Consider the following 27972-nt stretch of genomic DNA (forward strand, 5'->3'; position numbering starts at 1 on the left):
TCCCGTTCCGACTCTGTTGGGTGACACTTACTTTTCTTTGCATATGAGGAATGCAAAGGGTGGTGGTACCATTGTATGATGTTTGCCTCTATTGTACAAGTGGTTTATTTCGCACTTGCCACAGACGGTCTCCTTCAAGGAGAACAAAGGATGTCTACAGTGGTCCACGAGACTTATGTCTCTCACTAATGATGATATCTTTTGGTACAACCGTGTATATGATGGTGTGCAGATTATCGAGTCTTATGGTGAATTCTCCAATGTGCCTCTTCTTGGTACATGTGGTGGGATTAACTACAATCCTATTTTGGCACGTCGTCAGCTTGGGTTCCCCCTAAAGGATAAACCTAATAACATTCTATTAGAAGGTGTATTCTTTCAGGAGGGTAAAGATCCACAAGGCTTGAAGGGCAGGATGGTTCGTGCTTGGCGCAAGATCCATAGGAAGGGAAGGAAAGAGCTTGGTCCGAAGAACTGTATTGCTTTGGAACCCTATACCTCGTGGGTTAGGAGGAGAGCTTCTGAGTACCTTATGCCTTATGAGTATCCAAGACCTACGCCTTTGGTAGTGGCTGGGCCTTCAACCCTCCCTGACCAAGGAGAGGCGAAGACCGTTCACGTGCCTAGATCCGTTAACGAGAGGAGCTACTTCAGCAGCTTAGAGATAAGTGTCGCACCTCGAAAAATGGGGATACGACCTTAAGCGAAGCGCGATCGCACACTCGCAATGATGGACTGAACAGAGTCGCCACTGAACTTTATTTATTCCTAAAAAGGAAAGGGGAAATATCGATAAAACCCAAGACAAAACGACAATGATTATTGGTCGTCGCAACCAAATCAGGGTTCGGGAGTCGGTTACGCAAGGGGAAGGTATTAGCACCCCTCACGTCCGTTGTATTCAACGGGAACCGTTTAGTTTGTTTTGTTTTGAATGTTAGCTTATGTTAGTCTTCTCAAGTTATAATGAGGGAGAGAGAGAATAGAAGAGAGAAGAAATGTTTTTGGATTTTTGACGAAGGACTAAACCTAAGTTTTTTATTAGTGGGCCTGACAAGATTTACAAATCCTGCTCCTACGTATCTCAATAGAGAAGTCAAGGCTTACGTAGTTCTGGGTAGAAAAATGTTTGTTTGTTGGTCAATTTTAGCGAAAGCTATATTGTATTAATCGATGAAAACATTGTTTTACCCAAAACAGATGAGGAGTGGACGCATACCACACATCGAACGGATTTATAAATCTACATTCGGAAAAGCATCACTTATCTCGACTCAACAATCGTGGCCGACACATTGTTTTGCATCACCTTAAGACAATATATCTTTCATTTACGAAAAAGGTTTTTTGATTAATCGCACGGCGGCGAGAAAGACTTTGATTGGTTGGATGTATTTTGAGTGATGTCGAGAACTTGGATGAGCGAGATATCCATCTCGAATCCTAGTCTCAGGAGTGCACGGTATACACCATGTTCCATTTCCATCTTATATTGATAAAAGTGTTTAATAAAGATTAAGTATTTTTAGGTTTGATAGAGAAAGGGTTTGAAGAAACCGCATTGACAATTTTAGACGATGGCGAGAGCTAAGATAAGCAAGGCATCCACCTTGAATCTTAATCTCAGGAGTGCACGATATACACCATGTTCCATTTCCATCTTTATTGAAAAAGTGTTTAGGTAGAAATCAAGTATTTTTTGAGTTTGAAAGACGGATATTTAAGAACGAGACATAAGCCCCGAGATTAATAATTCAGGGTTCCACCGGAATGCCAGATTCCAATGGTCCTTTTTCAAAGGAATTATTTAAGAAAATTACTTGGACAACGAGCACTTGATGAGAATCAACTATTCAAAGGGTTACGCCAGAATGCTTGATCCCAACGATCCTTTTCTTTGTCCAAGTTAATTATTGAGTGTTTTAAGAATGAAGAAAAAAGAATGAACGGTTAATCCAAAACGTGAAGCTCAGGACGGATTATTCGAATGGTCCTCTTCTTTCGTGTTTTTTTTAAAAAGGACTGGCCTTAGCATTAGTTAAAATGATGTGTGAAATGGTTGCCAAAGAAATGTATTCATTTTGAAATGGATTTGGAAATTGATTTTGCAAATATGGTAGAAAGAGTTTGAAATTGAAATTGTTAAGTGAAATCAAATATAATTATTTGCATGTAGAAAATGGACCTAGGTAGATTTCTCAATTAAAATGATCAAATACAAGAGATCGATTGATCATCTAATCAAATACTTCACTAAATAATTATGAAAAAAAAGTAATCAAATAATTAAATCATAATCATTTACTCAAATAATAAAACTTAATTACTCATTAATTAAATAATTAAAATAAACAACAAGATAATAGAAACACTAACTGCAATAGGTTGCACACTAAAATGGAGTGTAAGTAATGGACATGTAAGTGTGAAACGTCAAATGGGCTTTTAGACCCAAATCTACAAAAACTTAACCTAATTAAATTATAAAATAAATAATTTATATTATAAAAAAAATCAGCATATTGCAAAGAATGAGACAACGCTCCACTTACTGATAATTTTAACTAACCCTTTTTTTTATAATAATAATAGTAATAATAATAATAATAATAATAATAATAATAATAATAATAATAAAATGAGATAGAGAGTTCTACGAAAGGTGAGACTATTCCTTTTGTAATCCTGGTCTTAACATTTTTTAATTTTTAAAAGGAAAGCTAACGGTCACGTGAAGGCAAGTGTCCCAAGGTGGGACGGTCATCAATGCAGGAGAGAAAAAGTAAACGGTCAGGAAGGGGAAAAAACAATTTCAATGATAGTTATTAAGAACGTGTCTTTGGAAAAGCTTAAACGGTGAAAACACAGACAAACAACATCCTTCCCCAAAACCCTCGCCCTATCTGCCTTACCGTTCAATCTCTCAACCTCACTCGTCAACTCTCATCATCTCTCAATCTCCCTCCTCTCTCTCTCAAACTCGTCACTCTCAATCGCTCACACTAACCTCACGATACACTACTCCCAACCTCACTCTAAACACGAAAACCATGGTTTCAAAAGAAGATCCAGTAAGAAAGCTCACCTTTGGCGGTGATTCGGCGGCGGTGGTGAGCTTGTATCTTCCTCTCCTCGCTAGGTTCTTTCACGCCGTCACCAAAATCAAGTTTTGTTTGGAAAATTAGGGTTGTTTCGTGGCCGCCCAGATTTAGGGTTTTTCTCCCGTGATCCCCTTTCGTCCTCTCCCCCCTCACCTTTTATATTCAGCAATTAGGGTTTTAGACTGGCCTCTGGAGATCAAAAGGGGTTTCTGCGAAATCCCTTTAGGGTTGTCAGATTTTGGTCGCCCTATTTGATTGTTAAATTCGGAAAAGGTAACACAAACCTACACTTTCTTCTTTGATTTTGTCTTAATTCTCTTTTGGGACATTTTTTTGAAATTCTAACGCCTTGCTAATTGCTTTGTTTTTACCGCAGTGAAGATTGGTGAAAATTCATGGGTAGTTTGATGCTTAACACACTCATGAGGTGAAAAGTAGCATGGCCACTGGTTTAACGCTTCTGATATGTATTGTGTCTGTTCTGGTTTTTTCGATTCCAATTGGCTTTGTTCATACCGTGCAGCTTAACCATTTGCCTTTTATTGTTTGTTGCAGATTCAAGTCCATGACATGGTTGATGGTAGGTTTTGATGCAGGTTGTGCCTTGCCAAAGCTTATGTGCAGGAGGCCGTGTTCTACAATACTTCATGTGTTCAGTCTTGATTTATGCACTGGTTTAGTTCTTGGTCATGTGTGTGGAGTATTATCGTTGCAAACTTGCAGTGGTATGGTTCTGCAGTATCATTGCTCTAGGCCATTTGCAACATGATGATCCATGTGCATTGCTTGTTCTTGATTTTACTCAATTCTTGGTTGGTACTGGTTGCACTGCTGTTATGGCATGGTATCATCACAGCTTTGGTTATGAAGATTTGAGGCTTAAAAGTTGTCATCAAAGTTTGTTATTTCTATTGGTTTTTTGTTTCAGTTATCGGGTGCTTCCAAGAGCTAGTGAGGATGAAGAAGTTCCCGTCGTGATTAGCGAGGTTGTCGTTCTTATATACTCTCAGTTTTGTCTCATTCTGTTAGTTTTTTCTTTCACAGTTTATTATTCTGTTTTGGATATTGTAGTAGGTTTGAAATCCATAGAATCAGTTATACATTGATTGAACCGAATCTTGAAATGTGTCGTGGCTATTTGTTAATACTTTTAAGATTTATGACTTATGCTGAAGTTCCCTAGGTGCTGGTGAAATAGGATATTACTGCTTGATACTCATTATGCAAATGTTAGTAAAAACTGTTAGCAGGTTGGCCGAATATGATGCTATTATTTGAGAGAGAAATTGATGCACAAATTTCTACCTTTTAGCCTTCTTAAACATCCCATGAAGTGGTTTGGATCACTGGTTTTTTATACTTTGGGTGCAGGTTAACCGCTTGGATGCGAGTTGCTTAGTTCGGGGCTTGCTTGGAATCTTGGATGATAAAATGCAATGGAGCTGTTTCGGACTTTATCGCATTGGCTCATGTTGTGTAATAGTAGAAATGTATGAGATTATTGAATTTGAAGTGTGATGAAATGGTTGTAATGGTTATGTAGTTTATGAAATGTATGTGGTAATGTTACCTTGTAACCTTGGATTAGAAATTGTGGTGGTTGTATAATGATATTGGTTTAGAAATGAACATGTAATTAGGTTTTGGCTGTAATTTGAACTTGATTGAAGTGATTGTAAAGAATAAGAATGGTTGTAACTTGGTTTATGGAAATAGATATTTGGTTATAAAAATGGATATGGATTTTAGAAATAATCCAAGACTCATCTAAATGTCAATTTAAAATAAAAAAACCAATAAAACCAATTGAAATCAAATTAATCTATAATTTGTTAAAATTAATTTGATATCAATTCTAACATTTATTTGAAAATTAAAATCAATTAAAGTTTGAATCATTAGTAAAAAAACAATTAAGATTAAATTGAAATTTGAAATTAGACTTAATTTGAAATTAAAATCAAATTGAAAATTAAAAAGTCAAATAACTTAAATTAGAATCCATTTTGTAATTAAAAGCACCATGATCGAAAAGGCCTAGATAATGACCAATGTTTATCAAAATCGAGACAATATGGATTTGGGAATGGACGGTTGACTTTGGTCAACTAATTGACCAGAAAGTCAACGATTGATCTCAGACGTGAATTAGGGTTTATATTAAAATGAATGCATGATGCATAGTGGATGAATGTAGATGGATCTAAAATCGGGGTATGACAGTTGCCCCTTTTTAAGTATCTTCAACTAGAGAATATGAAGCAGGACACTCTTCATATGATCATAGTGGGAGATAGTTAAATACTAAGAAGACCCGGATTTTGATCCTGAATCCCTATGACATGATATGATATGATATGCGCTGATGGAAGATTCTCTTTTTTGTAATTTTTATCTGCTAGGGATATGGTGAACCCTTAACAGGAGATGCTACTAGATAGACCAACCTGTGGGGAATGCTGATGGTCCACAGGGAGACAGACAAATGGTAAAAAAAATAACTCGCCGGGGAAAATAATCCTGCTGGAGAGTCAGACACACACCGGGGAGTACTCAAAGTGAAATTTGATAAACGATACTTAGAATACAAGAGATTTCGGTAGTAAGTTCACATATGACTTACTAAACCCGAATATGAAAATTTCTACAACAGGTTCATATATGACCTGATAACACTGAAAAAATCATAGAGAAAGACTCTTCAAAACAGGTTCATATATGACCTGATAATCTGGAATAAAGCTCAACAACAGGTTCATATATGACCTGACAATGCTGTGGAACACCAAGAACTTGGTAATACTGGAATAAAGCTCAACAACAGATTCATATATGACCTGAAAATGCTGAAACAAGCATAGAGAAAGATTCTTCAAAACAGGTTCATATATGACCTGAATAAAGCTCAACAACAGGTTCATATATGACCTGACAATGTTCAACAACAGGTTCATATATGACCTGAATAAAGCTCAACAACAGGTTCATATATGATCTGACTAAAGCTCAACAACAGGTTCATATATGATCTGACAATGGAATAAAGTTCAACAACAAGTTCATATATGACCTGAATAGCACTGAACAACAGGTTCATATATGACCTGATAATGGAATAAAGTTCAACAACAAGTTCATATATGACCTGAATAGCACTGAACAACAGGTTCATATATGACCTGATAATGGAATAAAGTTCAACAACAGGTTCATATATGACCTGAATAGCACTAAAGAACAGATTCATATATGACCTGATAATGGAATAAAGCTCAACAACAGGTTCATAGATGACCTGAATAGCACTGAACAACAGGTTCATATATGACCTGATAATGGAATAAAGTTCAACAACAGGTTCATATATGACCTGAATAGCACTGAACAACAGGTTAATATATGACCTGATAATTGAATAGAGTTCAACAACAGGTTCATAGATGACCTGAATAGCACTGAACAACAGGTTCATATATGACCTGATAATGGAATAAAGTTCAACAACAGGTTCATATATGACTTGAATAGCATTGAACAACAGGTTCATATATGACCAAATAATGGAATAAAGCTCAACAACAAGTTCATATATGACTTGAATAAAGCTCAACAACAATTGGACTTGAAAATGACTGCGAAAACCGGATGTTGGTTTAAGGGCACCAAAGACAAACTGGAATTAGAGGTCAAAGGATATAGGATCAACAACAAGACCTAGGTGAATGCAAAATGAGCACGAAGTACATTTCGGCTATGCATGATTTGGATTTTTTTTATGCATGATATATGAATGATCATGATATGAAAATTCTAACACTTGAGTGGACTGGGAGTTGTAGAGGCTATTTACAGAGATTCTAAAGGAGAATCTATTATGATTGACAGTTATAAATAACCAAGTTCATCTTTCCAGAGGATTAATAAGTTGTGTTCCATGGAGATTTTTGTTGGTAATCTAGGAATATTTGTGCAACCTTGAGACTTTCGGGAAAACAAAAGATTTTCCTTTGATTTTCACATATATCAAAGTAACTTTGTTCCTTTTACTAAATTTCGAAAAAAAAATTCAAGTTTCAAAATTTCATTATTAACAAATAAATGACACTTGGCATAACAAAGAAAAGCGTAGAAGATCATAATTAACAATGATTGGGAAAACTGGTATTTTATTCAAGAATGGTAGCACGCAAATGGCGTAACTCCATAGAATGTTACAATTTTTTTTGGAAAATGGCAAAAAGGAAAGGTTTACGTTGAATTTAGGGACCACTAACATCCCTAATAGATATGATTCTCCCCAAAACCTTGCTTCTAAGGGGAGTAACTGGATTGATCTTCCGCCTTAGATTCTTCGGTGTTAATTAGTAACAACTGGTGCAGTTAATGCCTTGTGCCCCTAACTTTTGCCTGGATCGCCCTTTCGGGTTTTCAATCCACCAGGACGCTCCTTTTTGCCTAAGTCGCCTTTTCAGGTTTTCAACTTAGCGAGCTATCATTTTTTTTATTCATCCCTAACTTTTTTATTCAATCCACCGGGATACCCTTTTTTGCCTAAATCGCCCTTTCAGGTTTTCGATTTTGGCGGGTTTTGATTAGGCGTAATATTTTTTAACTGCATCAGAGTTCACGGGGTGTGAGAGCTCTTCATCATCCATAGTTGGAGACTCAAGGAACCTCCGGAGAAGGCTTTCTTCACAACATATGGGCCTTCATAATTGGGAGTCCACTTCCCACGTGAGTCCTTGTGTATTGGCAAGATCTTCTTAAGCACGAGGGTCGGGGTTGCCTCTGTTGAAGTGTGAACGGAAGTTCGGTATCCATGCAGTGCAAAGGGTAGCATTTCGTGCCAATCTTTATAGGTTTTTACCATTTTCTGCAGGATCTTCTTGATGTTTTTATTAGCGGCTTCAACAGCGCCATTCATCTTTGGACGATATGGTGAAGAGTTATGGTGCTCAATCTTGAAGCTCTCGCATAATTCTTTCATGGTCTTATTGTTCAGATTCGTCCCATTATCTGTGATGATCCGGCTTGGAATTCCATAACGGAAAATGATCTCTTTCTTGAGGAACCGTGCAACCACTTGTTTTGTCACATTAGCATAAGAGGCGGCTTCTACCCATTTGGTAAAATAATCAATAGCAACCAGGATGAAGCGGTGACCATTGGAAGCTTTAGGCTCGATGGCGCCAATCATGTCGATGCCCCACATTGAGAAAGGCCAAGGTGACGTCAAAACATTTAGTAGGGTCGGAGGCACGTGTACCTTGTCGGCATAGATTTGGCATTTATGACATTTTCTAGCATAATTGAAGCAGTCAGATTCCATGGTCAACCAGTAATAACCAGCTCTCAAAATCTTCTTGGCCATGGCATGCCCATTGGCGTGAGTTCCAAAGGATCCTTCATGAATCTCCTTGATCAACAGGTCCGCTTCATGTCCATCCACGCACCTGAGCAGAATCATGTCGTGGTTTCTCTTGTATAACACACCATTGCTTAAGAAGAATTTGGATGCTAACTTCCTCAACGTCTTCTTGTCATGGGTTGTTGCATCTGTTGGATATTCTTGATTTTGCAAAAAGCATTTGATGTCGTGAAACCAAGGTTTACCATCGGCTTCCTCTTTAACCGACTGGCAGTAGGCAGGCTCAAATTTCCGCTCGATCCGAATGAGAGGCGCTTCATTATGGAATCTAACTTGGTACATTGAAGCCAACATAGCCAAAGCATCAGCAATTTGATTCTCAGTTCTCGGAATATGACGGAAAGTGATTTCTTCAAAGTATTTTATTAGTTCCATGACATAGGCACGATATGGGATCAACTTGGTATCACGGGTTTCCCATTCGCCTTTGACTTGGTATATCACCAAGGCTGAGTCTCCACATACTTCGAGGATTTTGATTCGGAGATCAATTGCTGCTTCAATGCCTAGGACGCACGCCTCATATTCTGCTATATTATTCGTGCAATCAAAACACAACCTTGCTGTGAAAGGAGTGTATCCACCATTCAGATTCAATAGAACAGCTCCTACGCCATGCCCCATGTAATTAGATGAACCATCGAACATGAGCTTCCACCGAGATCCGAGTTCAGGTCCTTCATCAAGTCCTGGGATTTCACAATCTTTTACTACCATAATGTCTTCATCAGGGAAGTCAAACTTCAACGGCTGGTAGTCTTCAACGGGTTGGTTCGCCAGGTAATCAGACAACACGCTTCCTTTGATGGCTTTCTGAGATACATATTAGATGTCATACTCAGATAATAACATCTGCCAACAGGCGACTCTTCCATTCAAAGCAGGCTTTTCGAAGATATACTTTATTGGGTCCATTTTTGAGATCAACAAGGTAGTGTGGCAAATCATGTATTGTCTTAGACGATTAGCGGCCCATGCTAAAGCACAACAAGTTTTCTCCAAGAGTGAATATCAGGTTTCACAATCGGTAAATCTCTTACTTAGATAATAGATGGCATGCTCCTTTCGACCGGTTTCGTCATGTTGTCCCAGCACACATCCCATTGACTTTTCAAGCACAGTTAGGTACATAAAGAGTGGTTTCCCCTGAACAGGTGGAATTAGAATAGGGGGCTCTTGCAGGTATTGTCCGATTTTCTCAAAAGCCATTTGGTAGTCAGAGTTCCATTCAACTGCTTGATCTTTTCTGAGCAACTTGAATATATGTTCACACGTAGCAGTCATATGAGATATAAACCTGGAGATATAGTTCAAACGTCCCAGGAATCCTCTAACTTCTTTCTCTGTACGTGGAGCAGGCATTTCTTGTATTTCCCTAACCTTGTCCAGATCTACCTCAATTCCTCGTTGACTAACAATGAAACCAAGCAACTTTCTAGATCGGACACCGAAGGTGCATTTAGATGGATTCAGCCGTAGTCGAAATTTCCGAAGACGCTCAAATAGCTTTTGCAAGTGGTCTATGTGACCCTCTTCACTCTGGGATTTCGCTATCATGTCATCCACGTAAACCTCAATTTCCTTATGCATCATGTCATGGAAAAGAGTGACCATTGCTCTTTGGTAAGTTGCCCTAGCATTTTTGAGACCAAATGGCATTACCTTGTAGCAAAATGTTCCCCAAGGGGTGATGAATGTGGTCTTTTACATGTCTTCTGGATCCATCTTAATTTGATTATAACCCGAGAAGCCGTCCATAAAGGAGAAGACTACGAACTTAGCAGTGTTGTCTACCAAAGTGTCAATATGTGGCAGGGGGAAGTCGTCCTTTGGACTTGCTTTGTTTAGATCCCTGTAATCAACACACATCCTGACTTTGCCATCCTTTTTGGGTACTGGCACAATATTGGCTACCCATTGAGGGTACTTTGCAACTGCTAGAAATCCAGCATCAAATTGACGTTTCACCTCGTCGCAAATCTTTAGAGCCATGTCGGGTCTTGCTCTTCGGAGTTTCTGTTTTACTGGCGGATAATCTGGCTGTAGTGGTAGCTTGTGGACAACAATATCAGTATCTAAACCTGGCATATCCTGATACGACCAAGCAAATACATCTACATACTCTTGTAGCAACTTGATCAATCTTTCTTTGATGCTTGCCCCAAGCGTAGTCCCAACTTTGACCTCTTTCTTGTCTTCCTCAGTGCCAAGGTTGATTGTTTCCACTGGTTCTTGATGCGGCTGAGTGGCCTTTGACTCGTGCTCGGGCATCCTTTCCAATTCTTCAGGGAAATCACAATCTTCCTCATTATCCTCTTCCGCTTGGTAGATGGGGAGTTCAAAGTTATAGGAAGTAGTGGGGTCATCGAATTCAACTGGTTTATTGATTATTCTGCATGCTTTTTAATGATGGTTTTTTTAGAAAAATGGAAATAAAAATGCAAAAGGAATAAAAATACTTTTGTAGTTTTTGAAAGGATTTCCATTTTAAAGAAAGAAAAACAAATGAACGAACGATAAGAATTTGAACAAAATGCTCTTTATTTGTCATAATGATTTTTGAAATTTAAAGGGGCCCTACAAATGATCCATTAGCCTTGGGCAGAGCTAAGCATTTTCAAAAACACAAAGGAAAACACAATTACTTTGACACAGGAAAAACTTCTGGAATCTCAACCGCTTCCCAATTTGTTAGGGTTGCTTCAAACCGGTATATCAGGTTTGATGTTTCTCCATCTTCAGTGTCATCTTCCACTGCACCAACTTGATCTCCATGGATAAATCCTGTGCTCAGGAAAACTTCTTGTTTGCTCCGCACACGGTCCTTTGCAGGGACCAGGGCTCCTCCATTAGTAGAAGGCTTGTACCCCAAACCAAAACGATCATTTTTCTCACTGACATTGATGACTTGCCCCCAACCTGCAGGGCCTCCACTTTCAACTGCTGATCTCGCACTATTCAAAGAGGCGAATGACAAACTGGTTTTCTCAATAGGATCCTTAACCTCTTCAAGTGTGGCATTGGATATTTCAAGTGCTTGGAAAGAGGTCTCTAAGGCATCCTCATCAGCCTCGATATAACGGAAAGAGGAGAGTTGACTGATGATAAAATCTTCTTCACCCGAAACAATGACGAGCTTGTCATCGACAACAAACTTCATCTTTTGATGCAGAGTAGAAGTTACTTCCCCAGCAGCATGTATCCATGGGCGTCCCAAAAGGCAATTGTAAGCGGCATTTATGTCCATGACTTGTAAATTGATGGGGAATACATGCGGTCTGATCTGTATTGGTAGCTCTACCTCCCTAACTAGTGTCCTCTGAGACCCATCAAACCCTTTTACCACAAGTGCACTAGGTTTCAATTCCGAACCTTGGTAAGATAATTTAGCAAGTGCCCTCTTTGGTAGAACATTGAGGGACGATCCAGTGTCAACTAAAACTTTGGCCAGAGCATCTTCTTGGCACCTTATAGATACATGTAAAGCGCGGTTGTGATTCTTCCCCTCCTTGGGTAGCTCTTCATTGTTGAAACATAGAGTGTTGTAGGCTGTGATATTGGCGACCACCCCATCGAATTGGCCAACCGTTATATCTTGGGTAACATGATCCTGAGCAAGCACTTTCAGTAGAGCCTCCCTATGAGCTTCGGAATTCAGAAGCAAAGACAAGATAGATATTTTTGGTGGTGTTTGATGTAACTGATCAACTATCTTGTAGTCAGATTTCTTTATTATCCTTAGAAACTCACTCGCTTCATCTGCTTGCACAGGCGGCTGTGCCCCTCCATGTTTTTTGGGGTAGGATTTGCATTTGCAGCTTCCCTTGTTGGTTCTTGAGGGTTTATATTAATATTGGGAGTATAAATCCAACCGCTGCGGGTCATCCTGCTCGTCCCTGCGATGTTAGTGATGTCGGTGTCAGTATTCTCCAAACCTTTCTTACTTTCAGCAGCTTTGGGTTTTTCATCTACCACTCCATCTACCACAGTTATATCATACTTCCAGGGTACCGCTTTGGTGCTTTCAAAAGGAAAGGGGGTAGGCATACAAACTACCACGGGTGATGGATGAACAACATCTTTTCTATGATAAGTTATCTCAAACGGTTTTGGTAAATTGAAAACAGGTTCAATGACTGAAACTTCCTCGTTTGTTGTAGGACCACAAATTTTTAAAACACCTTGATCCATCAAGTTCTGAATGGCATTCCGTACCACTTTACATCCCCTTGGATGAATGACACATTCTTCACAATTGTCGTAGCGTGTATTAATCAAACTAGCTCCCACCAATCTTGCATGAAGTGCTATCAACGGGGTCTTAACATCTTCGACATTTTTGATTATACAAACATCAAAAGCATCCTCGATGGCATTAACATCACCATGCGCCGACAGAGGGTTACTTTTTACGTTGGGTCCGATATCTCGAAATGAAAGAATCTTCTTCTCAACCAGGTCTCGCACAATATGCTTCAAAGCATAACATCCCTCTAAATCATGTCCAGGGCACCCCCATGGAAAGGACAATGGGCATCTGGATTGTTCCATGGAGGTAAAGGATTTGGTGGAGGACCCAAAGGTCTGGGAGTCACCAACCCTTTTCGTAGTAACGATGGGTACAATTCAGTGTATGTCATAGGGATTGAAGCAAATAGAAGTCTACCTCTTTGTACCCTATTTGGATTTGGAGGATTCTGTGGACGAGGAGCCTGTGCCCTTGGCTGTTGGTAAGCAGGTGGCGCGGGCGCTTGCTGGTATACTGGTGCTTGTTGAATAGGTTGATAGACAGGAGCTTGTGACTGGTTGAAATTTGGTGTGACAGCTGCCACATACGGTTGTTGAACATACTGCACTAGATAAGTTGGTTGTTGCTGAGCAAATTGATGTTCCTTCTTCCATGAATGACTCCTCCTTTGACTGGTTGACACTGTATTTGTTTCACCTTCTTTCTTTCTTTTAAAAATTCCAGGGAACTTTTTGGCATTATTACCAGAGGTTTCAGGGGTGGCTATCATTTTTCCATTCTTCAATCCAAGCTCGACCTTTATGCCCACGGCGACCAGGTCAGAGAAGCTTGTAGATACACTACTCACCATTCTTTCATAGAACATAGGTTTTACTGTATCCAAGAACCAATCTGCTAACTCCTTCTCAGCAAGGGGTGGTTCGACTTGCGAGGCCACTTCCCTCCATCGTTGTGCATATTCCTTAAAAGACTCATTATCTTTCTGGGACATACTGAGCAATTGCCTCCTATTTGGGGGCATATCCATGTTATACTTATAATGCTGGATGAAAGCATCAGATAAGTCTTGGAAACAATGAATTCTACTTTGATCAAGGCTTAAGTACCACTTAGAGGGAGCACCCCTCAAGCTGTCTTGGAAGCAATGTATCATAAGTTTATCATCCTCTACATGCGCAGCCATTTTTCGATAGTACATAATAAAGTGACTTTTAGGACAAGAGTGGCCCTCATATCTATCAAAATCTGGGGTCTTGAACTTTGTAGGAATCATAAGACCTGACACTAAGCACATCTCCTTAGCAGTAGCACCAAAAACATGGTCACCTTCCATAGCCCTTAACCTTTTCTCAAGAATCTGGAAATTCTCCTTCATCCCTCTTATGTCCTCCTGCCTCTCATCATCTTCGTCTGAAAAGTCCGGAGTATGTTGTTGATCCTCAAAATAAGGTTGCACATGTGCACGAATGAGAGGTGGTGCGAACGTGTGGACCACTGGGTGAGTTTCATTGATGGTTGGTAGAGGGACCGTTTGCTGAGTAGATTGTGCAAAACCAGGGGCGCCTTCAACTATATGTGTGAAACCGAGAGGTAAACCATAGGCTGGCCAAGTGGTTGGTATCGTCCTTGCAGGTTGGGGTTCAATCGTGGGACCGACGATTTCTGAAACGACCGTCGTTTGGGTGTCCAACTTCGCCCTGATGACCTGTAGTATCTCCATGACTTGACCCATGTTTCCTCGTAGGTCTTCGAGTTCTGAGCTTACTCGCTCCAATTCTTGTTCTTGGTCCGCCATTCTTCGACGAGCGCTAGCTCTGGTGTTGTAGTGGTGTTGAGGACTCAGTGTGTAACAAATGATAGAGAAAACGGAATGAGTTTTTTATTTATTTATATGGAGAATGCATGAATGTATGAATGCATTTTATGTTTATTTATTTTTAGGGATTCTTATAAACTTCGCAGTTGTTGAGCACGTACTTTGAAAGTAATGTGAACAGAAAACAATAGTCAGAAGCCAATTCAAAAATTCAATACCCATTCATTCAATGAAGCCAAAAAGTACGAAGTACACAGTCAAAGTGGGTACAAAACATTAAGCCAAATACAAAAATGGGAAATAACACGAAGCAAACAACTTAAAGAGTCCTCTTAGCAACTCGCTCTTTGTGTGCCTTCAATTCTTCTTTGAACCTTCGCATCATCCGTTCGCAAAGCAAAACAAGGTCACGAGCCGATGGATGAGTGTTATTTTCATCCATGTCCTCTAGAGCCTTTTCTAACTTCCATGGTAAGTCTATGGCCACGACATTACAAAACTCTATGAGGTTAGCCAACTTTGTGCGGTAAGCATCAAGACTTGGCTGCAGAAGGTTGATGGTGCATTCATACTCATCCAATATCTCATTCAAATGCTTCCTATGATTTAGCCAATCCATGCTTTGGCTCTTCAGAGACTCATATTGTTCCTTCCAATAACTAGCTAGCTCCTTGTTAGTATTCACCTCATCACACTTCTCTTCCCAGGCTTTAGGACATATTTGAGAGGTTCTTTGGACTTGTTCCTTAGGACGTCTCTCACGTACCACTTCAGCTTCGGAGCTTCGAAGTTGCTCCTTCAGTTCTTGTATTTGGGCTTCAAGCTCCTCCCTTACCTCCTTCTTTTGCTTAGTGGCTAGGTCCCACCAACGCTTCCACTCTTGTCCATCTCTTTTAGCCTTAGCTAACTCATCACGGAGTGAACCTAATCCACTATCAGCTTGATCTAGGCACTCTAAGACTCTTTCCTTGAGATCTTGCTCAATTCTGTTCTTCTTACGACTCTCCTCCAAAAGTTCCTTCCTTTGGTTACACTTCCTTTTGAGAATCATATTTTTCCCAGTTTCTTTGTAAAGTTCAGATTGCAGATCATCTTTCTCCTTTCCAAGTTTAGCTACCATGGCTCGAAGTTCTTCAACCTCTTCAAGAGAAACAGGGACTGGTTCTGGTGAAGTAGACCTTAGAGGAATCTCTATAGAAAAAGGGAGCTTCACAATTTTGATCCTCTCCGAGAGCCATTGATGATAAGGAACCCTTACTGCATCGTTCTTCTTTACTATTTCTGTTCCTTTGGTATGCACCTTTTACCAGGATCGAATGATCTTACGGAGGAGAAAAGGATCATTGGTTCCCATATCATTCAAAACCATCTCTTCTAACTCTTTATCATCGGGCTTCCCACGCATAGGATATCCAAACTGCCGCAAAGCTAACATGGGGTTGTAGCTGATGCACCCTTTAGATCCTATTAGTGGTACATTTGGGAAACTACCACAACTGATAATGATTTCTTCAACATTCAGCTTGTGTCGGTACCAAATGATATCCTTACTAGACAAAGACACCAGGGGTCTTGCCCACTCCCCATTGGACATTTCACTGATGTGAGCATCGGGCTTGAACATATACGAGATAAGCCAATTATAGAGCAATGGAAGGCAACATATCAACATTCCATTCTTCTTTTGATGTCGAGTATGCAAAGTATGGAAAGTGTCAGCTAGTAGTGGAGGAACCAAACTTTGTTTATCCTTCCAAACGGCCCAAAAGATACTTATGGCAGCTGAATCTATAAAACCTTCATGGGTTGGGAACAATACTAGCCCATATATGAGAAGGGCTAGCATATTTGCTAATGCATCCCAATGATGTATCTCAAACAACCTTTCTGCTTCTTCTTCTAGGTAAGCCCTCCAAAAACCAAAGAGATTCTCCCTTTTCTTCCAATTAGCCAATGCATCAGATATGGGGATGTGGATACAAGGGCTAGCATCTCTACCTCAGGTACCTGACCAAGAGTCGGTCGAATTCTTCCAAGGTTGGAGTCAACTGAAAGTCTTGGAACAAGAAACTTCGAAGCGGAGGATCATAGAACTGAGCTAAAGCGGTGATGGCTGGTGTTTGAACATCCGCTGAGAGAAGATCTAAAATGTGGCCAAACTTTCCTTGCAAAGTAACCCTGAAGTAGGCGGGAAGTTCATTCAGAAGTCTTGATATGTTGGCAGTATCTGGCATTTTGGCTTTGAATGGTAATGCTTTCCTTCTTTCTGAACCCATTACAAAACTTTTTGTGCTTAGCAACCGCGTGTTCAAAGATTCCCTAAAAATAAAATTTTGTATGAGTGTCATGATGTTATGCAAATGATCATGAATGCATGGTATTTGGTTTTGGGATAAGGTAACTCAAAACATCCTATTTGGTAGGCTTCTTAATAGATAGTTCTAAGTTGGTTACCCATAAACCCACTCACAGGATAACTTCTACGTTTTTGATAAGGTTCCCAGAGTCATGGACTATAATCGTATCAACATCATGCAACAGGCTAGCCGCTTTATGATAAGAGTGACAAAAGGTCTCTTCTGAGCGGGGTTTTCATGTTGGGTGCAACAAGGAGAGGCCCTTGGAGTCCAACATTACGTGACCACCAAAGCAGGACTTGGTTCTAAGAGGGGCTCCTAGAGTCATGGACCCTTCATGAATCAACGTCATGCAACAGGCTAGCTGTCTTATAACGAGATCTACAAACAGGTCTACTCTAGGGGAGTCTTCATGCTAGACACGCAAGGAGTGGCCCTTGGGGACTAACACTACACAACTTCCAATTCTAACTTATGTGTTCTCTCTTCTTTTTCCAAAGCTCGGGTGTAGAGCTTTATTCATGATATCAAAATCCCAACACCCACACATAGATATATATATATATATATATATATATACTTATATAAAAATGCGATAAAACAGAGATAAAGAAATCATATAACAAAGGAAGAAAAATAAACAAACAAAGCTAACACACATACGAAAACTTAACTGAACTAGGGTTGACTCACTTAGGGATGTTCCTGTCCCCAGCAGAGTCGCCATCTGTCGTACCTCGAAAAATGGGGATACGACCTTAAGCGAAGCACGATCGCACGCTCGCAATGATAGACTGAACAGAGTCGCCACCGAACTTTATTTATTCCTAAAACGGAAAGGGGAAATATCGATAAAACCCAAGACAAAACGACAATGATTATTGGTCGTCGCAACCAAATCAGGGTTCGGGAGTCGGTTACGCAAGGGGAAGGTATTAACACCCCTCACGTCCGTTGTATTCAACGGGAACCGTTTAGTTAGTTTCGTTTTGAATGTTAGCTTATGTTAGTCTTCTCAAGTTATAATGAGGCAGAGAAAGAATAGAAGAGAGAAGAAATGTTTTTGGATTTTTAACGAAGGACTAAACCTAAGTTTTTTATTAGTGGGCCTGACAAGATTTTCAAATCCTGCTCCTACGTATCTCAATAGAGAAGTCAAGGCTTACGTAGTTCTAGGTAGAAAAATGTTTGTTTGTTGGTCGATTTTAGCGAAAGCTCTACTGTATTAATCGACGAAAACATTGTTTTACCCAAAACAGATAAGGAGTGGACGCATACCACACATCGAACGGATTTACAAATCTACATTCGGAAAAGCGTCACTTATCTCTATAGCGGGGTATTCGTTACCATTAGTGATATTGACTAAATCCAATGTAAATCATACAAGTCGAGTCGCCACCGCACTTCTATTTATCCAAAGGAATGGTTAGAAAGCGAGCAAAAACCTAAAAGTTTTAACAAAAACTAGTAAAAGAAACAGAGATCTGGGCAAGGGGGTTGGTTATGCAATGGGAAGGTGTTAGGCACCCAAAACATCATAGGTACTCCTAGGGAGCCCTTTTCACACTTTGAAGGTTGTTGTCTTGTGAAAATTTTGTTTGTGCAAACATGATTGAAGAGATGAGAAGAGAATGTACAAGTTATTTACATTTTGTGTTTGGATGGATAAACCCATTGCCTACGTACCATCTTATAAAAAGATTAGGATCAAAACCTCGTAGTTCGGGGTAAAAATCTCAAAATGAGTTGGTGAATTGATTGGTACAAAAGCCTTAAGGTCTTTTGTTATCAAAGGGAGAAAACTCAACCAAACCACAAATCCACCATGTGAGGATTGCTTCAACATGCTAGTGAGGGGTTAACCCTATAATAATCATGGAAGACTCATTGTCCATCACTAAGGATATAGGTGAGTATTACATCTACCACAAGGATAACTCAAACCTAATAGCTAAAGGTTATGGAAAATTTGATTAAAGAAGTGGCCATTGGAACCACAAAAATAAATTTGAATGGGTTACATTTACCAATTGGAAGTATATACAAAAGTGGTCAAAGTTGACTTAAAGATTCAATTCAAAATAAGTGTTATGAAAAGAAAGTTTGAAAATCAAAAGCATAAGGCTTAAGTTTCTAATGTTTGAAAACAATAGTTAAATGTTTGCACAAAAAGTTTTGGTTGGGTTAGAGTGGAGAGAAGAAGAAGAATGGCTAAGTCCTAAGCAAAACAAAAAGAGAAGGGATAAAGGGACAAAACCACAATGGAGTTCCTCTCTTGAGATCATATTGATGATCCAAGTAGCTCCCATCCTTTGGAATAAGCAACCACATCAAAAGTTTCATGGAGTAAAACAAGAATGGACAAGAGAGAGTTAGAGATTTGGTTCTTCTAATCCATCTTCATCATTAAGATCCTTTCATTCCAATTTTGCATAAGGAAGGTCCTAGAAACTAAGTCCAATTCTCCATTTCTTTGCATAGGGAAAGTCCTAGAAACTAAGTCCATCCCTTTGCATTTTGGTTCAAAATAATCAAAACAAAACACAAGCACAATAATATATATACAATTATGTGCTCAAGTGAGCAAAAGGCAAATGGTATTAACATAAACATGTGCTCAAGTGAGCAAAGAGAAAAGCAAATGAATAATATGTGCAAGAATAGTAAATTGCATTAAAGTAAATTGCATAAAGTAAATTGTTAATTGTCAATAGTTAGTGTTAGTAATTAGTGTGCCATAAGGAAAATTTAGCGCTATCTTAAGCAATCGTAATTGGACTTATGTAGAAGTCACAACTATCTGAGGCCGGTCAATAATAATGTAGGCAACAAACACAAGTTAGGAGTCTTAATTAGTGAACCAAGTCCCAACAACTTGCCATGCCAAAAAGGAGAGGAAAATTGATCTTGTATTGGTTTAAGCCTTATGCATGATTTAAAAGACAACCTATCCTTAATGCAAAGTCATTCACTTGATCAATTGATCAAGATGAATTAGATTTGAATCAAGGAAGGTTAAATCCCTGTATTCAATGCTAACTTATCAACCTTTAAATCATTGATCAAAAAAGAAAAAGAAGAAGAAGAAGAAGGAGATGAATAAGAGAAATGGAAATGGCAAAATTAATGTGCATTAAATGAAACCTCATGTACGAATCCTCATATGTTGACCAATGACATTGAAAGTCAAGGTCAAACAATCAAAAACAGAAGTGAGATGAAGATTGGAAGTCAAGAAATGAATAAACTATTTTTGGCATTTTTTAATATTAAAAATAAACTTGAATTAAAATAAATGGAAAGTTCAAACTTCAAAATCACTTCAAATCAACCTTGAAAGGTCCAAGTGATTTATCCCAAGTTCAACAAGGTCAAACAAGGTTTGACAAAAAATTTCAGCATATTTAAAAGTCAGAAACTATTTTTAATCAATTAAAAATGAATAAAAATAACCTAATTGAACTAAAATCTCAAATAAATCTCAAATCAATTCAAAAATTGATGAGAATATTTTTCATAGATCCATCATCATCCAAATAGGTTAGGAAAATATTTTTGTATTTTTTTAATATTAAAAACTATTTAAAATGAATTAAAAATAACCAGAAAAGAGAAAATTCACAAAAAATATCAAATGACAAAATAAAAAATATTAAAAATCAGAAATGGAAACTAGAATTTATTTGGGAAATAATGCAATTGGTCCCATAATTTTTGGATTAAAAATGAAGAAGATATTGATTTTTGAAAATTATTGGAATTAAAGAAATTAAATCAGAAATTCAGAAAATGGAAAAAACCACAAGCGTCTGATCAAGCCTCATTAATTGACGTGGCTGATCAGACGGATGTGATATGCACGCGCATGAAAGGCATGAGTCAACAGCGAAGCATCCAGCATTATTGAAAGTCATAAGATCCAAAGGACACGATTCAATCTGGAAACAAGATCAAACGGTCCAGATTTAAACTGGACATGATGAAGCCACCGGAGCCACCGTCTTCTCCGATGAGCTTTCAGATTCCGGCCAAAATGCAGAACTTCAAAAGGCAACCAAAACGTGCGATCTATACATCAATTGAAAGCTAAGATGATGTACATCATCTCTATACCATCCAGTTTCCTTCTAGATCTCTATGATTTGAGAAATCAGAAGTTGAAAAATCTGGTATTCATCATGAACTCAATGAATTGCAAAAATTAAAAGCATAAACATGATGCCTCTATTGAGAGGACTTCAGCCAACACAAAGTCACAACCAATAGGTCTAAGGATTAGGAGAATCAAAGAAAATACCAGTTGGAGTTCAAGTTTGAGTTCTGGTGATTTGAGCTTGAAACCTTTCTTGCTTTATTAAAAATAAGTTCAATGAAGTGTGTAATGAAGGTCTAGAAGCATTAGATCTATGAATACAACCAGATGAAGCTGAATTCGACATCTGAAAATTTTTGAGAAAAATGCAATTGCTTCTTTAGTGATGGTTGAGGAATTAATTCTGCAGCATTTCAGGTTGAAATTCGGTGTCCAAATGGAGGGAGTGAATTCTTCTATTTATAGAGAAATTGGCAAGGAAAGGGTGGAATGATCCGTGTGCATAAATTTGGATACCACTTGCATGGGCTTGCATGATCATGCACAAGGCCCAAAAGCAATGCCAAATGCAAGCTGAGTTCAAATGCCAAGGGTTTGGACGTGTAATTTGCTCTGAATTGGCTTGTGCAACAAGATTTCAACATGAATTCCACAATTGAACCTAATCATTCACCTCTTCGAAAATACCATTTAGAAAATCCAAGCATAGGCATATGGGTAATGGTTGGAAAGGTTTTTGTATAAGGAACAAATGTTATATTGGACAAAAACTCATTTGAGGTGTGGAAATTTATGAATTTTGAGTTTAAAGTGTGATGTGCAAAACATGCCAAGGCAAGGTTTCTAAAATTGGCCAACTTTCAAGCCCTTCTGTTTTGATGATGCAAGCTTCAAATGGAAAACCCTCCAACATCAAAGTTGTAGATATTTTCAAGAAAATCAATATGGACTTAAATTTTGCATCATTTGGATTTTTGATAAAGAAGTTATGGGCACTTGAAGTTGGACGTTTTTTACTTTTAATGCCTTTGACCCAAAAGGACCTATAATGTCTTGCATTATCACATGTATTTCCTTTGAGATTTTGAAATTTTGTTCAACATAACATTTGAAGTAGACATCTCAATATTTCCAATGCATTTGATCCCACCTCAAAATCATAAAAAATGAATGAGTTATGTCCTTGGGAAGTTGATCCAAAATTAGGGTTTCAGTCAAAATGACCTATAATGTATTGGAATAGCAGATGGTTTTCCATGCTTCAAATCAAATTTTGATGAACATGACAGTTGTTCATATTGTCCTTAAGAACATATTTGATTTTCGAACCATCTCCATTTGACCAACACATAAAAAGTTAGGTCTTAGTGTATTTCAAAATAGTCAGATGATTTGACTGATCAACTTTTCAAGTCCACAACTCATATCTTGATGAATTGATAATTGAGGACACTCAAATAAGTTCAAATATGCATGAAATGATGAATTAAATAACTTCCCTTGATTGTATTTGACCATGGGCTGAGGTTACTTCCTGAGCAAGGCATTGTGGTACACAGATGAATTAGAGTTTCTCTGAAGAACAAGACCTCAACCCCTTTGACTTGTTTTGATCAAAATGATGAATTGAGATGCTAGGGAGGCCTATTTGATGGATGAGAGCCTTGGGAACCATTACCATGCTTGCTTTCATCTTCTCTTGGCCATATCATTGCATAGAGGATCTCCTAGAAGCTTTTGACTTTGTGATTGCTCAAGCTACAAACAAAAGATGTTAGTGACATATTTTTGTGCTTTTGGTTAGTAAATAAAATGAGAAAAGCAATGATATACAATTCAAGCATGCTTGGTGATCTCAAACCACTCACAAGGAGTCCCACTCAAAGGCAAGGGACCAAGATGCTCAATGATCCTTGAGGTTATGCAATGCAATGATATGATGCTATGAGGGATCTTAGGGACAAAATTGGGGTCTTACAATCTCGACTCAACAATCGTGGCCGAAACATTGTTTTGCATCACCTTAAGACAATATATCTTTCATTTATGAAAAAGGTTTTTTGATTAATCGCACGACGGCGAGAAAGAGTTTGATTGGTTGGATGTATTTTGAGTGATGGCGAGAACTTGGATGAGCGAGATATCCATCTCGAATCCTAGTCTCAGGAGTGCACGGTATACACCATGTTTCATTTCCATGTTATATTAACAATTTTTTTTTAATAAAGATTAAGTATTTTTAGGTTTGATTGAGAAAGGGTTTGAAGAAACCGCATTGACAATTTTAGACGATGGCGAGAGCTAAGATAAGCAAGGCATCCACCTTGAATCTTAATCTCAGGAGTGCACGGTATACACCATGTTCCATTTCCATCTTTATTGAAAAAGTGTTTAGGTAGGAATCAAGTATTTTTTGAGTTTGAAAGACGGATATTTAAGAACGAGACATAAGCCCCGAGATTAATAATTCAGGGTTCCACCGGAATGCCAGATTCCAATGGTCCTTTTTCAAGGGAATTATTTAAGAAAATTACTTGGACAACGAGCACTTGATGAGAATCAACTATTCAGAGGGTTACGCCAGAATGCTTGATTCCAACGGTCCTTTTCTTTGTCCAAGTTAATTATTGAGTGTCTTAAGAATGAAGAAAAAAGAATGAACGGTTAATCGAAAACCTGAAGCTCGGGACAGATTATTCGAGGGTTCCCACCGAAATGCGAAATTCGAATGGTCATCTTCTTTCGTGTTTTTTTTAAAAAAGGACGGGTCTTAGCATTAGTTAAAATGATGTGTGAAATGGTTGCCAAAGAAATGTATTCATTTTGAAATGGATTTGGAAATTGATTTTGCAAATATGGTAGAAAGAGTTTGAAATTGAAATTGTTAAGTGAAATCAAATATAATTATTTGCATGTAGAAAATGGACCTAGGTAGATTTCTCAATTAAAATGATCAAATACAAGAGATCGATTGATCATCTAATCAAATACTTCACTAAATAATTATGAAAAAAAAGTAATCAATTAATTAAATCATAATCAACTACTCAAATAATAAAACTTAATTACTCATTAATTAAATAATTAAAATAAACCACAAGATAATAGAAACACTAACTGCAATAGGTTGCACACTAAAATGGAGTGTAAGTAATGGACATGTAAGTGTAAAACATCAAATGGGCTTTTAGACCCAAATCTACAAAAACTTAACCTAATTAAATTATAAAAATAAATAATTTATATTATAAAAAAAATCAGCATATTGCATAGAATGAGACAACGCTCCACTTACTGATAACTTTAACTAACCCTTTTTTTTTATAATAATAATAATAATAATAATAATAATAATAATAATAATAATAATAATAATAATAATAATAATAATAATAATAATAATAATAATAAAATGAGAGAGTTCTACGAAAGGTGAGAGTATTCCTTCTGTAATCTTGGTCTTAACATTTTTTAAATTTTAAAAGGAAAGCTAACGGTCACGTGAAGGCAGGTGTCCCAAGGTGTGACGGTCATCAATGCAGGAGAGAAAAAGTAAACGGTCGGGAAGTGGAAAAAACAATTTCAATGATAGTTATTAAGAACGCGTCTTTGGAAAAGCTTAAACGGTGAAAACACAGAAAAATAACATCCTTCCCCAAAACCCTCGCTTTATCTGCCTTACCATTCAATCTCTCAATCTCACTTGTCAACTCTCATCATCTCTCAATCTCGCTCCTCTCTCTCTCAAACTCGTCACTCTCAATCGCTCACACTAACCTCACGATACACTACTCCCAACCTCACTCTAAACGCGAAAACCATGGTTTAAAAAGAAGATCCAGTAAGAAAGCTCACCTTTGGCGGTGATCCGGCGGCGGTGGTGAGCTTGTATCTTCCTCTCATCACTAGGTTCTTTCATGCCGTCACCAAAATCAGGTTTTGTTTGGAAAATTATGGTTGTTTCGTGGCTGCCCAGATTTAGGGTTTCTCTCCCGTGACCCCCTTTCGTCCTCTCCCCCCTCACCTTTTATATTCAGCAATTAGGGTTTTAGACTGGCCTCTAGAGATCAAAAGGGGTTTCTGCGAAATCCCTTTAGGGTTGTCAGATTTTGGTCGCCCTATTTGATTGTTAAATTCGGAAAAGGTAACACAAACCTACACTTTCTTCTTTGATTTTGTCTTAATTCTCTTTTGGGACATTTTTTTGAAATTCTAACGCCTTGCTAATTACTTTGTTTTTACCGCAGTGAAGATTGGTGAAAATTCATGGGTAGTTTGATGCTGAACACGCTCATGTTCTGGTTTTTTCGATTCCAATTGGGTTTGTTCATACCGTGCAGGTTAACCATTTGCCTTTTATTGTTTGTTGCAGATTCAAGTCCATGACATGGTTGATGGTAGGTTTTGATGCAGGTTGTGCCTTGCCAAAGCTTATGTGCAGGAGGTCGTGTTCTACAATGCTTCATGTCTTCAGTCTTGATTTATGCACTGGTTTAGTTCTTGGTCATGTGTGTGGAGTATTATCGTTGCAAACTTGCAGTGGTATGGTTCTGCAGTATCATTGCTCTAGGCCATTTGCAACATGATGATCCATGTGCATTGCTTGTTCTTGATTTTACTCAATTCTTGGTTGGTACTGGTTGCACTGCTGTTATGGCATGGTATCATCGCAGCTTTGGTTATGAAGATTTGAGGTTTAAAAGTTGTCATCAAAGTTTGTTATTTCTATTGGTTTTTTGTTTCAGTTGTCGGGTGCTTCCAAGAGCTAGTGAGGATGAAGAAGCTCCCGTCGTGATTAGCGATGTTGTCGTTCTTATACACTCTCGGTTTTGTCTGATTCTGTTAGTTTTTTCTTTCACAGTTTATTATTTTGTTTTGGATATTGCAGTAGGTTTGAAATCCGTAGAATCAGTTATGCATTGATTGAACCGAATCTTGAAATGTGTCGTGGCTATTTGTTAATACTTTTAAGATTTATGACTTATGCTGAAGTTGCCTAGGTGCTGGTGAAATAGGATATTACTGCTTGATACTCATTATGTAAATGTTAGTAAAAACTATTAGCAGGTTGGCCGAATGTGATGCTATTATTTGAGAGAGAAATTGATGCACAAATTTCTACCTTTTAGCCTTCTTAAACATCCCATGAAGTGGTTTGGTTCACTGGTTTTTTATACTTTGGGTGCAGGTTAACCGCTTGGATGCGAGTTGCTTAGTTCGGGGCTTGCATGGAATCTTGGATGATATAATGCAATGGAACTATTTCGGACTTTGTCGCATTGGCTCATGTTGTGTAATAGTAGAAATGTATGAGATTATTGAATTTGAAGTGTGATGAAATGGTTGTAATGGTTATGTAGTTTATGAAATGTATGTGGTAATGTTACCTTGTAACCTTGGATTAGAAATTGTAGTGGCTGTATAATGGTATTGGTTTAGAAATGAACATGTAATTAGCTTTTGGCTGTAATTTGAACTTGATTGAAGTGATTGTAAAGAATAAGAATGGTTGTAACTTGGTTTATGGAAATGGATATTTGGTTATAAAAATGGATATGGATTTTAGAAATAATCTAAGACTCATCTAAATGTCAATTTAAAATCAAAGAACCAATAAAATCAATTGAAATCAAATTAATCTATAATTTGTTAAAATTAATTTGATATCAATTCTAACATTTATTTGAAAATTAAAATCAATTAAAGTTTGAATCATTAGTAAAAAAACAATTAAGATTAAATTGAAATTTGAAATTAGACTTTATTTGAAATTAAAATCAAATTGAAAATTAAAAAGTCAAATAACTTAAATTAGAATCCATTTTGTAATTAAAAGCACCATGATCGAAAAGGCCTAGATAATGACCAATGTTTATCAAAATCGAGACAATATGGATTTGGGAATGGACGGTTGACTTTGGTCAACTAATTGACCAGAAAGTCAACGATTGACCTCAGACGTGAATTAGGGTTTATATTAAAATGAATGCATGATGCATAGTGGATGAATGCAGATGGATCTAAAATCGGGGTATGACAATAAGGATGCATTGATAGAGTTTCTTGAGCATCAGGTTATCGATGAGCCTGATGATGTGTTGACTTCTCTTCTTCCTCAGTCTTCCATGTTTTTGAAGAGGAAGTACGATCGACTCGCCAAAGAGAAGGCAGGTATGGAGGCAGCCTATGAGAGCGAGGTGAAGAGGCTTCGTGTAGCTTATCTTCCAGTCTCCAGAGCTTTAGATGATTGTTTCTAGGGATCCATAGGATGCTCATTTTCCTTCTCTCTTGTATTGTATTTGGTTACCAAGACTGTACTTCTTTGGTGTAAAAATATTTTCCAGATATTATTGACATAATATTTCCATATATGTCTAAATGATTAAATATTTGCAAATAGGACTCTAAAGTTCCTCTGATTAAAAAACAAATCATATGCACAAGCATTGCATGCATCATGTGCATAAATAGGTTTTGCTCCAAGCTTCTTGTTCAATGGTCTAACTCTGTGTTCTTCATTTATTTTGAAGACAAGCTGACTCACCGGTACTACACTCGAGCCAACACTTCAAGACTGATGGATCACTTAGAGCAAGAGAACCGTGAACTCAAGGAGGAAGTGGCCAGATTGACTGCCCTGATGGAGTCTTTCATGGCCGTCCAGAGCCAGTCGTCTCCGACGCCTTCAACTCCTCCTCCAGAGGACAGTCATCTCCGAGATTGCCTCTTCAACAGTGCATGCGGCCAGCGCCCACTTTGCACCAACTGCTATGCCAACCGGGTTTCCCACCAACTTTGTTCCTGAGGGTCTTGCCCCCATGTTTGCTTCTCTGCCGGCATCTAGCCCGGTCTTCGCCGTTCCACCTCCTGTCGTGCATACTATGCCAAGAGTAGACGACACCATCTACCACTCTGAGCCGTCTGA

General features: G+C 38.2%; 1 long non-coding RNA gene across 1 annotated transcript; it reads left to right on the forward strand.

The window, feature by feature from the left end:
* The first annotated feature begins 4412 nt into the window (after window positions 1-4412).
* Window positions 4413-26441, forward strand: LOC127106860 (uncharacterized). Its single transcript, XR_007795518.1, has 2 exons — window positions 4413-4661; window positions 26362-26441. It is a non-coding gene; the product is annotated as an uncharacterized LOC127106860 (long non-coding RNA).
* The last annotated feature ends 1531 nt before the right edge of the window (window positions 26442-27972 follow it).

The sequence above is a fragment of the Lathyrus oleraceus genome, chromosome 7, assembly GCF_024323335.1.
Source record: "Lathyrus oleraceus cultivar Zhongwan6 chromosome 7, CAAS_Psat_ZW6_1.0, whole genome shotgun sequence".
In the NCBI taxonomy this organism is placed as follows: Eukaryota; Viridiplantae; Streptophyta; class Magnoliopsida; order Fabales; family Fabaceae; genus Lathyrus; species Lathyrus oleraceus.